Genomic DNA, 13568 nt, shown 5'->3' with positions numbered 1-13568 from the left:
TATATTGATAATATATATTTTTTATAAATTATTAAATCATTTATATCCGGATCCGGGTCTAATACGGGTCGGAATACTATATTCCGTATCCGACCCGTTTTTTTGTTTGAAAAAACGGATCCGGATCCGGATAACGGAATTAAATCCCTACCCATACCCGCAAAAATTTCAGGGATCCGATCCGGATCCGGGTGTAGACCCGACCCGTTGACAGGCCTAGGGTCACCCATCCTAGTACTACTGTCGCCCAAGCACGCTTAACTTCGAAGTTCTGATGGGATCCGGTGCATTAGTGCTGGTATGATCGCACCCGCCATGTTCCTTTCGCTTTATTCTTTTAAACTGCCACGTCCTGTGAAGCAGTTTGGCTTTTCTGGACCCGAATTCATTCTAAGCGTCAATTCATGAATTTCCTCTCATCCTTTTATTTATTTACTTTTATATTTTTTTCTTGTTGCTTTGCACCTTTTTTTTCCCTCGTCGCACAACTCTCAATTATCCTGAAATTGATCCTTCACGCTTGCGCTTATGCATTTGCGCCGACAACATTGACCGACGATCCGGGCTTCGATTCAGCCGTACCGTTCCTGACTTGTCTCGCGCCTTCAGATCCGCCTTCATGCTTCGATGAGAAGCAAAATATAAAGCAATCGTTCCGACGGAGCTAAATTACTACAGCATAAAGAACGAAGGGAAAATTTGGATTTCGAAACAAAAAAGGGAGGGGTGCAACACGAGGATTTCCCAGGGGGTCACCTAGGGGTGTCAACGGGCCGGGTCCGGGCCGGAATTCATTATTCCGGACCCGGACCCGGAGCCGACCCGTTTACCCGACGGGTCTTTTATTCGGTGTTCCGGATCCGGACCCGGCGAGTCTCGGATCCGGGTCGGGTCTACCCGAACAAATTTGCCAAAATTTATAATTTCTAACAAAAAAGAGAAAAAGATATATTTGTAAACAAATTTCTAGCTAATGCAAAGAAAAAACCAAATAAGAAAATAAATCAAATTGATTTTACTCAAATACATCATCCTAATCAAATTATATTGATAATATATATTTTTTATAAATTATTAAATCATTTATATCCGGATCCGGGTCTAATACGGGTCGGAATACTATATTCCGTATCCGACCCGTTTTTTTGTTTGAAAAAACGGATCCGGATCCGGATAACGGAATTAAATCCCTACCCATACCCGCAAAAATTTCAGGGATCCGATCCGGATCCGGGTGTAGACCCGACCCGTTGACCGGCCTAGGGTCACCCATCCTAGTACTACTGTCGCCCAAGCACGCTTAACTTCGAAGTTCTGATGGGATCCGGTGCATTAGTGCTGGTATGATCACACCCGCCATGTTCCTTTCGCTTTATTCTTTTAAACTGCCACGTCCTGTGAAGCAGTTTGGCTTTTCTGGACCCGAATTCATTCTAAGCGTCAATTCATGAATTTCCTCTCATCCTTTTATTTATTTACTTTTATATTTTTTTCTTGTTGCTTTGCACCTTTTTTTTCCCTCGTCGCACAACTCTCAATTATCCTGAAATTGATCCTTCACGCTTGCGCTTATGCATTTGCGCCGACAACATTGACCGACGATCCGGGCTTCGATTCAGCCGTACCGTTCCTGACTTGTCTCGCGCCTTCAGATCCGCCTTCATGCTTCGATGAGAAGCAAAATATAAAGCAATCGTTCCGACGGAGCTAAATTACTACAGCATAAAGAACGAAGGGAAAATTTGGATTTCGAAACAAAAAAGGGAGGGGTGCAACACGAGGATTTCCCAGGGGGTCACCTAGGGGTGTCAACGGGCCGGGTCCGGGCCGGAATTCTTTATTCCGGACCCGGACCCGGATCCGACCCGTTTACCCGACGGGTCTTTTATTCGGTGTTCCGGATCCGGACCCGGCGAGTCTCGGATCCGGGTCGGGTCTACCCGAACAAATTTGCCAAAATTTATAATTTCTAACAAAAAAGAGAAAAAGATATATTTGTAAACTAATTTCTAGCTAATGCAAAGAAAAAACCAAATAAGAAAATAAATCAAATTGATTTTACTCAAATACATCATCCTAATCAAATTATATTGATAATATATATTTTTTATAAATTATTAAATCATTTATATCCGGATCCGGGTCTAGTACGGGTCGGAATACTATATTCCGTATCCGACCCGTTTTTTTGTTTGAAAAAACGGATCCGGATCCGGATAACGGAATTAAATCCCTACCCATACCAGCAAAAATTTCAAGGATCCGATCCGGATCCGGGTGTAGACCCGACCCGTTGACCGGCCTAGGGTCACCCATCCTAGTACTACTGTCGCCCAAGCACGCTTAACTTCGAAGTTCTGATGGGATCCGGTGCATTAGTGCTGGTATGATCGCACCCGCCATGTTCCTTTCGCTTTATTCTTTTAAACTGCCACGTCCTGTGAAGCAGTTTGGCTTTTCTGGACCCGAATTCATTCTAAGCGTCAATTCATGAATTTCTTCTCATCCTTTTATTTATTTACTTTTATATTTTTTTCTTGTTGCTTTGCACCTTTTTTTTCCCTCGTCGCACAACTCTCAATTATCCTGAAATTGATCCTTCACGCTTGCGCTTATACATTTGCGCCGACAACTTTGACCGACGATCCGGGCTTCGATCCAGCCGTACCGTTCCTGACTTGTCTCGCGCCTTCAGATCCGCCTTCATGCTTCGATAAGAAGCAAAATATAAAGCAATCGTTCCGACGGAGCTAAATTACTACAGCATAAAGAACGAAGGGGAAATTTGGATTTCGAAACAAAAAAGGGAGGGGTGCAACACGAGGACTTCCCAGGGGGTCACCCATCCTAGTACTACTCTCGCCCAAGCATGCTTAACTTCGGAGTTCTGATGGGATCCGGTGCATTAGTGCTGGTATGATCGCACCCACCATGTTCCTTTCGCTTTATTCTTTTAAACTGCCCCGTCCTGTGAAGCAGTGTGGCTTTTCTGGACCCGAATTCATTTTAAGCGTCAATTCAAGAATTTCCCCTCATCCTTTTATTTATTTACTTTTACATTTTTTTCTTGTTGATTTGCACCATTTTTTTTTCCCTCGTCGCGCAACTCTCAATTATTCTGAAATTGATCCTTCACGCTTGCACTTATACATTTGCGCCGACAACTTTGACCGACGATCCGGGTTTCGATCCAGCCGTACCGTTCCTGACTTGTCTCGCGCCTTCAGATCCGCCTTCATGCTTCGATGAGAAGCAAAATATAAAGCAATCGTTCCGACGGAGCTAAATTACTACAGCATAAAGAACGAAGGGGAAATTTGGATTTCGAAACAAAAAAGGGAGGGGTGCAACACGAGGATTTCCCAGGGGGTCACCTAGGGGTGTCAACGGGCCGGGTCCGGGCCGGAATTCATTATTCCGGACCCGGACCCGGATCCGACCCGTTTACCCGACGGGTCTTTTATTCTGTGTTCCGGATCCGGACCCGGCGAGTCTCGGATCCGGGTCGGGTCTACCCGAACAAATTTGCCAAAATTTATAATTTCTAACAAAAAAGAGAAAAAAATATATTTGTAAACTAATTTCTAACTAATGCAAAGAAAAAACCAAATAAGAAAATAAATCAAATTGATTTTACTCAAATACATCATCCTAATCAAATTATATTGATAATATATATTTTTTATAAATTATTAAATCATTTATATCCGGATCCGGGTCTAATACGGGTCGGAATACTATATTCCGTATCCGACCCGTTTTTTTGTTTGAAAAAACGGATCCGGATCCGGATAACGGAATTAAATCCCTACCCATACCCGAAAAAATTTCAGCGATCCGATCCGGATCCGGGTCTAGACCCGACCCGTTGACAGGCCTAGGGTCACCCATCCTAGTACTACTGTCGCCCAAGCACGCTTAACTTCGGAGTTCTGATGGGATCCGGTGCATTAGTGCTGGTATGATCGCACCCGCCATGTTCCTTTCGCTTTATTCTTTTAAACTGCCACGTCCTGTGAAGCAGTTTGGCTTTTCTGGACCCGAATTCATTCTAAGCGTCAATTCATGAATTTCCTCTCATCCTTTTATTTATTTACTTTTATATTTTTTTCTTGTTGCTTTGCACCTTTTTTTTCCCTCGTCGCACAACTCTCAATTATCCTGAAATTGATCCTTCACGCTTCCGCTTATACATTTGCGCCGACAACTTTGACCGACGATCCGGGCTTCGATCCAGCCGTACCGTTCCTGACTTGTCTCGCGCCTTCAGATCCGCCTTCATGCTTCGATGAGAAGCAAAATATCAAGCAATCGTTCCGACGGAGCTAAATTACTACAGCATAAAGAACGAAGGGGAAATTTGGATTTCGAAACAAAAAAGGGAGGGGTGCAACACGAGGACTTCCCAGGGGGTCACCCATCCTAGTACTACTCTCGCCCAAGCACGCTTAACTTCGGAGTTCTGATGGGATCCGGTGCATTAGTGCTGGTATGATCGCACCCGCCATGTTCCTTTCGCTTTATTCTTTTAAACTGCCCCGTCCTGTGAAGCAGTGTGGCTTTTCTGGACCCGAATTCATTTTAAGCGTCAATTCAAGAATTTCCCCTCATCCTTTTATTTATTTACTTTTACATTTTTTTCTTGTTGATTTGCACCATTTTTTTTTCCCTCGTCGCGCAACTCTCAATTATCCTGAAATTGATCCTTCACGCTTGCGCTTATACATTTGCGCCGACAACTTTGACCGACGATCCGGGCTTCGATCCAGCCGTACCGTTCCTGACTTGTCTCGCGCCTTCAGATCCGCCTTCATGCTTCGATGAGAAGCAAAATATAAAGCAATCGTTCCGACGGAGCTAAATTACTACAGCATAAAGAACGAAGGGAAAATTTGGATTTCGAAACAAAAAAGGGAGGGGTGCAACACGAGGATTTCCCAGGGGGTCACCTAGGGGTGTCAACGGGCCGGGTCCGGGCCGGAATTCATTATTCCGGACCCGGACCCGGAGCCGACCCGTTTACCCGACGGGTCTTTTATTCGGTGTTCCGGATCCGGACCCGGCGAGTCTCGGATCCGGGTCGGGTCTACCCGAACAAATTTGCCAAAATTTATAATTTCTAACAAAAAAGAGAAAAAGATATATTTGTAAACTAATTTCTAGCTAATGCAAAGAAAAAACCAAATAAGAAAATAAATCAAATTGATTTTACTCAAATACATCATCCTAATCAAATTATATTGATAATATATATTTTTTATAAATTATTAAATCATTTATATCCGGATCCGGGTCTAATACGGGTCGGAATACTATATTCCGTATCCGACCCGTTTTTTTGTTTGAAAAAACGGATCCGGATCCGGATAACGGAATTAAATCCCTACCCATACCCGCAAAAATTTCAGGGATCCGATCCGGATCCGGGTGTAGACCCGACCCGTTGACCGGCCTAGGGTCACCCATCCTAGTACTACTGTCGCCCAAGCACGCTTAACTTCGAAGTTCTGATGGGATCCGGTGCATTAGTGCTGGTATGATCACACCCGCCATGTTCCTTTCGCTTTATTCTTTTAAACTGCCACGTCCTGTGAAGCAGTTTGGCTTTTCTGGACCCGAATTCATTCTAAGCGTCAATTCATGAATTTCCTCTCATCCTTTTATTTATTTACTTTTATATTTTTTTCTTGTTGCTTTGCACCTTTTTTTTCCCTCGTCGCACAACTCTCAATTATCCTGAAATTGATCCTTCACGCTTGCGCTTATGCATTTGCGCCGACAACATTGACCGACGATCCGGGCTTCGATTCAGCCGTACCGTTCCTGACTTGTCTCGCGCCTTCAGATCCGCCTTCATGCTTCGATGAGAAGCAAAATATAAAGCAATCGTTCCGACGGAGCTAAATTACTACAGCATAAAGAACGAAGGGAAAATTTGGATTTCGAAACAAAAAAGGGAGGGGTGCAACACGAGGATTTCCCAGGGGGTCACCTAGGGGTGTCAACGGGCCGGGTCCGGGCCGGAATTCTTTATTCCGGACCCGGACCCGGATCCGACCCGTTTACCCGACGGGTCTTTTATTCGGTGTTCCGGATCCGGACCCGGCGAGTCTCGGATCCGGGTCGGGTCTACCCGAACAAATTTGCCAAAATTTATAATTTCTAACAAAAAAGAGAAAAAGATATATTTGTAAACTAATTTCTAGCTAATGCAAAGAAAAAACCAAATAAGAAAATAAATCAAATTGATTTTACTCAAATACATCATCCTAATCAAATTATATTGATAATATATATTTTTTATAAATTATTAAATCATTTATATCCGGATCCGGGTCTAGTACGGGTCGGAATACTATATTCCGTATCCGACCCGTTTTTTTGTTTGAAAAAACGGATCCGGATCCGGATAACGGAATTAAATCCCTACCCATACCAGCAAAAATTTCAAGGATCCGATCCGGATCCGGGTGTAGACCCGACCCGTTGACCGGCCTAGGGTCACCCATCCTAGTACTACTGTCGCCCAAGCACGCTTAACTTCGAAGTTCTGATGGGATCCGGTGCATTAGTGCTGGTATGATCGCACCCGCCATGTTCCTTTCGCTTTATTCTTTTAAACTGCCACGTCCTGTGAAGCAGTTTGGCTTTTCTGGACCCGAATTCATTCTAAGCGTCAATTCATGAATTTCTTCTCATCCTTTTATTTATTTACTTTTATATTTTTTTCTTGTTGCTTTGCACCTTTTTTTTCCCTCGTCGCACAACTCTCAATTATCCTGAAATTGATCCTTCACGCTTGCGCTTATACATTTGCGCCGACAACTTTGACCGACGATCCGGGCTTCGATCCAGCCGTACCGTTCCTGACTTGTCTCGCGCCTTCAGATCCGCCTTCATGCTTCGATAAGAAGCAAAATATAAAGCAATCGTTCCGACGGAGCTAAATTACTACAGCATAAAGAACGAAGGGGAAATTTGGATTTCGAAACAAAAAAGGGAGGGGTGCAACACGAGGACTTCCCAGGGGGTCACCCATCCTAGTACTACTCTCGCCCAAGCATGCTTAACTTCGGAGTTCTGATGGGATCCGGTGCATTAGTGCTGGTATGATCGCACCCACCATGTTCCTTTCGCTTTATTCTTTTAAACTGCCCCGTCCTGTGAAGCAGTGTGGCTTTTCTGGACCCGAATTCATTTTAAGCGTCAATTCAAGAATTTCCCCTCATCCTTTTATTTATTTACTTTTACATTTTTTTCTTGTTGATTTGCACCATTTTTTTTTCCCTCGTCGCGCAACTCTCAATTATTCTGAAATTGATCCTTCACGCTTGCACTTATACATTTGCGCCGACAACTTTGACCGACGATCCGGGTTTCGATCCAGCCGTACCGTTCCTGACTTGTCTCGCGCCTTCAGATCCGCCTTCATGCTTCGATGAGAAGCAAAATATAAAGCAATCGTTCCGACGGAGCTAAATTACTACAGCATAAAGAACGAAGGGGAAATTTGGATTTCGAAACAAAAAAGGGAGGGGTGCAACACGAGGATTTCCCAGGGGGTCACCTAGGGGTGTCAACGGGCCGGGTCCGGGCCGGAATTCATTATTCCGGACCCGGACCCGGATCCGACCCGTTTACCCGACGGGTCTTTTATTCTGTGTTCCGGATCCGGACCCGGCGAGTCTCGGATCCGGGTCGGGTCTACCCGAACAAATTTGCCAAAATTTATAATTTCTAACAAAAAAGAGAAAAAAATATATTTGTAAACTAATTTCTAACTAATGCAAAGAAAAAACCAAATAAGAAAATAAATCAAATTGATTTTACTCAAATACATCATCCTAATCAAATTATATTGATAATATATATTTTTTATAAATTATTAAATCATTTATATCCGGATCCGGGTCTAATACGGGTCGGAATACTATATTCCGTATCCGACCCGTTTTTTTGTTTGAAAAAACGGATCCGGATCCGGATAACGGAATTAAATCCCTACCCATACCCGAAAAAATTTCAGCGATCCGATCCGGATCCGGGTCTAGACCCGACCCGTTGACAGGCCTAGGGTCACCCATCCTAGTACTACTGTCGCCCAAGCACGCTTAACTTCGGAGTTCTGATGGGATCCGGTGCATTAGTGCTGGTATGATCGCACCCGCCATGTTCCTTTCGCTTTATTCTTTTAAACTGCCACGTCCTGTGAAGCAGTTTGGCTTTTCTGGACCCGAATTCATTCTAAGCGTCAATTCATGAATTTCCTCTCATCCTTTTATTTATTTACTTTTATATTTTTTTCTTGTTGCTTTGCACCTTTTTTTTCCCTCGTCGCACAACTCTCAATTATCCTGAAATTGATCCTTCACGCTTCCGCTTATACATTTGCGCCGACAACTTTGACCGACGATCCGGGCTTCGATCCAGCCGTACCGTTCCTGACTTGTCTCGCGCCTTCAGATCCGCCTTCATGCTTCGATGAGAAGCAAAATATCAAGCAATCGTTCCGACGGAGCTAAATTACTACAGCATAAAGAACGAAGGGGAAATTTGGATTTCGAAACAAAAAAGGGAGGGGTGCAACACGAGGACTTCCCAGGGGGTCACCCATCCTAGTACTACTCTCGCCCAAGCACGCTTAACTTCGGAGTTCTGATGGGATCCGGTGCATTAGTGCTGGTATGATCGCACCCGCCATGTTCCTTTCGCTTTATTCTTTTAAACTGCCCCGTCCTGTGAAGCAGTGTGGCTTTTCTGGACCCGAATTCATTTTAAGCGTCAATTCAAGAATTTCCCCTCATCCTTTTATTTATTTACTTTTACATTTTTTTCTTGTTGATTTGCACCATTTTTTTTTCCCTCGTCGCGCAACTCTCAATTATCCTGAAATTGATCCTTCACGCTTGCGCTTATACATTTGCGCCGACAACTTTGACCGACGATCCGGGCTTCGATCCAGCCGTACCGTTCCTGACTTGTCTCGCGCCTTCAGATCCGCCTTCATGCTTCGATGAGAAGCAAAATATAAAGCAATCGTTCCGACGGAGCTAAATTACTACAGCATAAAGAACGAAGGGAAAATTTGGATTTCGAAACAAAAAAGGGAGGGGTGCAACACGAGGATTTCCCAGGGGGTCACCTAGGGGTGTCAACGGGCCGGGTCCGGGCCGGAATTCATTATTCCGGACCCGGACCCGGAGCCGACCCGTTTACCCGACGGGTCTTTTATTCGGTGTTCCGGATCCGGACCCGGCGAGTCTCGGATCCGGGTCGGGTCTACCCGAACAAATTTGCCAAAATTTATAATTTCTAACAAAAAAGAGAAAAAGATATATTTGTAAACTAATTTCTAGCTAATGCAAAGAAAAAACCAAATAAGAAAATAAATCAAATTGATTTTACTCAAATACATCATCCTAATCAAATTATATTGATAATATATATTTTTTATAAATTATTAAATCATTTATATCCGAATCCGGGTCTAATACGGGTCGGAATACTATATTCCGTATCCGACCCGTTTTTTTGTTTGAAAAAACGGATCCGGATCCGGATAACGGAATTAAATCCCTACCCATACCCGCAAAAATTTCAGGGATCCGATCCGGATCCGGGTGTAGACCCGACCCGTTGACCGGCCTAGGGTCACCCATCCTAGTACTACTGTCGCCCAAGCACGCTTAACTTCGAAGTTCTGATGGGATCCGGTGCATTAGTGCTGGTATGATCGCACCCGCCATGTTCCTTTCGCTTTATTCTTTTAAACTGCCACGTCCTGTGAAGCAGTTTGGCTTTTCTGGACCCGAATTCATTCTAAGCGTCAATTCATGAATTTCCTCTCATCCTTTTATTTATTTACTTTTATATTTTTTTCTTGTTGCTTTGCACCTTTTTTTTCCCTCGTCGCACAACTCTCAATTATCCTGAAATTGATCCTTCACGCTTGCGCTTATGCATTTGCGCCGACAACTTTGACCGACGATCCGGGCTTCGATCCAGCCGTACCGTTCCTGACTTGTCTCGCGCCTTCAGATCCGCCTTCATGCTTCGATGAGAAGCAAAATATAAAGCAATCGTTCCGACGGAGCTAAATTACTACAGCATAAAGAACGAAGGGGAAATTTGGATTTCGAAACAAAAAAGGGAGGGGTGCAACACGAGGATTTCCCAGGGGGTCACCTAGGGGTGTCAACGGGCCGGGTCCGGGCCGGAATTCATTATTCCGGACCCGGACCCGGATCCGACCCGTTTACCCGACGGGTCTTTTATTCTGTGTTCCGGATCCGGACCCGGCGAGTCTCGGATCCGGGTCGGGTCTACCCGAACAAATTTGCCAAAATTTATAATTTCTAACAAAAAAGAGAAAAAAATATATTTGTAAACTAATTTCTAACTAATGCAAAGAAAAAACCAAATAAGAAAATAAATCAAATTGATTTTACTCAAATACATCATCCTAATCAAATTATATTGATAATATATATTTTTTATAAATTATTAAATCATTTATATCCGGATCCGGGTCTAATACGGGTCGGAATACTATATTCCGTATCCGACCCATTTTTTTGTTTGAAAAAACGGATCCGGATCCGGATAACGGAATTAAATCCCTACCCATACCCGAAAAAATTTCAGCGATCCGATCCGGATCCGGGTCTAGACCCGACCCGTTGACAGGCCTAGGGTCACCCATCCTAGTACTACTGTCGCCCAAGCACGCTTAACTTCGGAGTTCTGATGGGATCCGGTGCATTAGTGCTGGTATGATCGCACCCGCCATGTTTCTTTCGCTTTATTCTTTTAAACTGCCACGTCCTGTGAAGCAGTTTGGCTTTTCTGGACCCGAATTCATTTTAAGCGTCAATTCAAGAATTTCCCCTCATCCTTTTATTTATTTACTTTTACATTTTTTTCTTGTTGATTTGCACCATTTTTTTTTCCCTCGTCGCGCAACTCTCAATTATTCTGAAATTGATCCTTCACGCTTGCACTTATACATTTGCGCCGACAACTTTGACCGACGATCCGGGCTTCGATCCAGCCGTACCGTTCCTGACTTGTCTCGCGCCTTCAGATCCGCCTTCATGCTTCGATAAGAAGCAAAATATAAAGCAATCGTTCCGACGGAGCTAAATTACTACAGCATAAAGAACGAAGGGGAAATTTGGATTTCGAAACAAAAAAGGGAGGGGTGCAACACGAGGACTTCCCAGGGGGTCACCCATCCTAGTACTACTCTCGCCCAAGCATGCTTAACTTCGGAGTTCTGATGGGATCCGGTGCATTAGTGCTGGTATGATCGCACCCACCATGTTCCTTTCGCTTTATTCTTTTAAACTGCCCCGTCCTGTGAAGCAGTGTGGCTTTTCTGGACCCGAATTCATTTTAAGCGTCAATTCAAGAATTTCCCCTCATCCTTTTATTTATTTACTTTTACATTTTTTTCTTGTTGATTTGCACCATTTTTTTTTCCCTCGTCGCGCAACTCTCAATTATTCTGAAATTGATCCTTCACGCTTGCACTTATACATTTGCGCCGACAACTTTGACCGACGATCCGGGTTTCGATCCAGCCGTACCGTTCCTGACTTGTCTCGCGCCTTCAGATCCGCCTTCATGCTTCGATGAGAAGCAAAATATAAAGCAATCGTTCCGACGGAGCTAAATTACTACAGCATAAAGAACGAAGGGGAAATTTGGATTTCGAAACAAAAAAGGGAGGGGTGCAACACGAGGATTTCCCAGGGGGTCACCTAGGGGTGTCAACGGGCCGGGTCCGGGCCGGAATTCATTATTCCGGACCCGGACCCGGATCCGACCCGTTTACCCGACGGGTCTTTTATTCTGTGTTCCGGATCCGGACCCGGCGAGTCTCGGATCCGGGTCGGGTCTACCCGAACAAATTTGCCAAAATTTATAATTTCTAACAAAAAAGAGAAAAAAATATATTTGTAAACTAATTTCTAGCTAATGCAAAGAAAAAACCAAATAAGAAAATAAATCAAATTGATTTTACTCAAATACATCATCCTAATCAAATTATATTGATAATATATATTTTTTATAAATTATTAAATCATTTATATCCGAATCCGGGTCTAATACGGGTCGGAATACTATATTCCGTATCCGACCCGTTTTTTTGTTTGAAAAAACGGATCCGGATCCGGATAACGGAATTAAATCCCTACCCATACCCGCAAAAATTTCAGGGATCCGATCCGGATCCGGGTGTAGACCCGACCCGTTGACCGGCCTAGGGTCACCCATCCTAGTACTACTGTCGCCCAAGCACGCTTAACTTCGAAGTTCTGATGGGATCCGGTGCATTAGTGCTGGTATGATCGCACCCGCCATGTTCCTTTCGCTTTATTCTTTTAAACTGCCACGTCCTGTGAAGCAGTTTGGCTTTTCTGGACCCGAATTCATTCTAAGCGTCAATTCATGAATTTCCTCTCATCCTTTTATTTATTTACTTTTATATTTTTTTCTTGTTGCTTTGCACCTTTTTTTTCCCTCGTCGCACAACTCTCAATTATCCTGAAATTGATCCTTCACGCTTGCGCTTATGCATTTGCGCCGACAACTTTGACCGACGATCCGGGCTTCGATCCAGCCGTACCGTTCCTGACTTGTCTCGCGCCTTCAGATCCGCCTTCATGCTTCGATGAGAAGCAAAATATAAAGCAATCGTTCCGACGGAGCTAAATTACTACAGCATAAAGAACGAAGGGAAAATTTGGATTTCGAAACAAAAAAGGGAGGGGTGCAACACGAGGATTTCCCAGGGGGTCACCTAGGGGTGTCAACGGGCCGGGTCCGGGCCGGAATTCATTATTCCGGACCCGGACCCGGAGCCGACCCGTTTACCCGACGGGTCTTTTATTCGGTGTTCCGGATCCGGACCCGGCGAGTCTCGGATCCGGGTCGGGTCTACCCGAACAAATTTGCCAAAATTTATAATTTCTAACAAAAAAGAGAAAAAGATATATTTGTAAACAAATTTCTAGCTAATGCAAAGAAAAAACCAAATAAGAAAATAAATCAAATTGATTTTACTCAAATACATCATCCTAATCAAATTATATTGATAATATATATTTTTTATAAATTATTAAATCATTTATATCCGGATCCGGGTCTAATACGGGTCGGAATACTATATTCCGTATCCGACCCGTTTTTTTGTTTGAAAAAACGGATCCGGATCCGGATAACGGAATTAAATCCCTACCCATACCCGCAAAAATTTCAGGGATCCGATCCGGATCCGGGTGTAGACCCGACCCGTTGACAGGCCTAGGGTCACCCATCCTAGTACTACTGTCGCCCAAGCACGCTTAACTTCGAAGTTCTGATGGGATCCGGTGCATTAGTGCTGGTATGATCGCACCCGCCATGTTCCTTTCGCTTTATTCTTTTAAACTGCCACGTCCTGTGAAGCAGTTTGGCTTTTCTGGACCCGAATTCATTCTAAGCGTCAATTCATGAATTTCCTCTCATCCTTTTATTTATTTACTTTTATATTTTTTTCTTGTTGCTTTGCACCTTTTTTTTCC

At 43.8% G+C, this 13568-nt stretch overlaps 5 non-coding genes and 11 pseudogenes across 5 annotated transcripts; all 16 read right to left on the bottom strand.

Moving 5' to 3' along the window:
* Positions 1-188: 188 nt before the first annotated feature.
* LOC140020035 (5S ribosomal RNA) lies at positions 189-312 on the bottom strand (annotated as a pseudogene).
* Positions 313-1237: 925 nt separating this feature from the next.
* Positions 1238-1355, bottom strand: LOC140020385 (5S ribosomal RNA; annotated as a pseudogene).
* Positions 1356-2280: 925 nt separating this feature from the next.
* Positions 2281-2398, bottom strand: LOC140019446 (5S ribosomal RNA; annotated as a pseudogene).
* Positions 2399-2809: 411 nt separating this feature from the next.
* On the bottom strand, positions 2810-2928 carry LOC140017735 (5S ribosomal RNA). Its single transcript, XR_011824040.1, has one exon. It is a non-coding gene; the product is annotated as a 5S ribosomal RNA (ribosomal RNA).
* Positions 2929-3855: 927 nt separating this feature from the next.
* Positions 3856-3973, bottom strand: LOC140018582 (5S ribosomal RNA; annotated as a pseudogene).
* Positions 3974-4384: 411 nt separating this feature from the next.
* LOC140017452 (5S ribosomal RNA) lies at positions 4385-4503 on the bottom strand. Its single transcript, XR_011823761.1, has one exon. It is a non-coding gene; the product is annotated as a 5S ribosomal RNA (ribosomal RNA).
* Positions 4504-5430: 927 nt separating this feature from the next.
* Positions 5431-5548, bottom strand: LOC140020384 (5S ribosomal RNA; annotated as a pseudogene).
* A 925-nt stretch (positions 5549-6473) lies between these two features.
* On the bottom strand, positions 6474-6591 carry LOC140019445 (5S ribosomal RNA; annotated as a pseudogene).
* Positions 6592-7002: 411 nt separating this feature from the next.
* Positions 7003-7121, bottom strand: LOC140017733 (5S ribosomal RNA). The gene has a single exon (XR_011824038.1). It is a non-coding gene; the product is annotated as a 5S ribosomal RNA (ribosomal RNA).
* Positions 7122-8048: 927 nt separating this feature from the next.
* LOC140018581 (5S ribosomal RNA) lies at positions 8049-8166 on the bottom strand (annotated as a pseudogene).
* Positions 8167-8577: 411 nt separating this feature from the next.
* LOC140017441 (5S ribosomal RNA) lies at positions 8578-8696 on the bottom strand. Its single transcript, XR_011823750.1, has one exon. It is a non-coding gene; the product is annotated as a 5S ribosomal RNA (ribosomal RNA).
* A 927-nt stretch (positions 8697-9623) lies between these two features.
* On the bottom strand, positions 9624-9741 carry LOC140019444 (5S ribosomal RNA; annotated as a pseudogene).
* A 925-nt stretch (positions 9742-10666) lies between these two features.
* On the bottom strand, positions 10667-10784 carry LOC140018580 (5S ribosomal RNA; annotated as a pseudogene).
* Positions 10785-11197: 413 nt separating this feature from the next.
* Positions 11198-11316, bottom strand: LOC140017732 (5S ribosomal RNA). Its single transcript, XR_011824037.1, has one exon. It is a non-coding gene; the product is annotated as a 5S ribosomal RNA (ribosomal RNA).
* A 927-nt stretch (positions 11317-12243) lies between these two features.
* LOC140019443 (5S ribosomal RNA) lies at positions 12244-12361 on the bottom strand (annotated as a pseudogene).
* Positions 12362-13280: 919 nt separating this feature from the next.
* Positions 13281-13404, bottom strand: LOC140020034 (5S ribosomal RNA; annotated as a pseudogene).
* Positions 13405-13568: the final 164 nt, after the last annotated feature.

Source organism: Coffea arabica, chromosome 11c, assembly GCF_036785885.1.
Source record: "Coffea arabica cultivar ET-39 chromosome 11c, Coffea Arabica ET-39 HiFi, whole genome shotgun sequence".
Classification (NCBI taxonomy): Eukaryota; Viridiplantae; Streptophyta; class Magnoliopsida; order Gentianales; family Rubiaceae; genus Coffea; species Coffea arabica.
The sequence above is the reverse complement of the archived record's forward strand: the minus strand, read 5'-3'. Positions and strand labels throughout refer to the sequence as shown.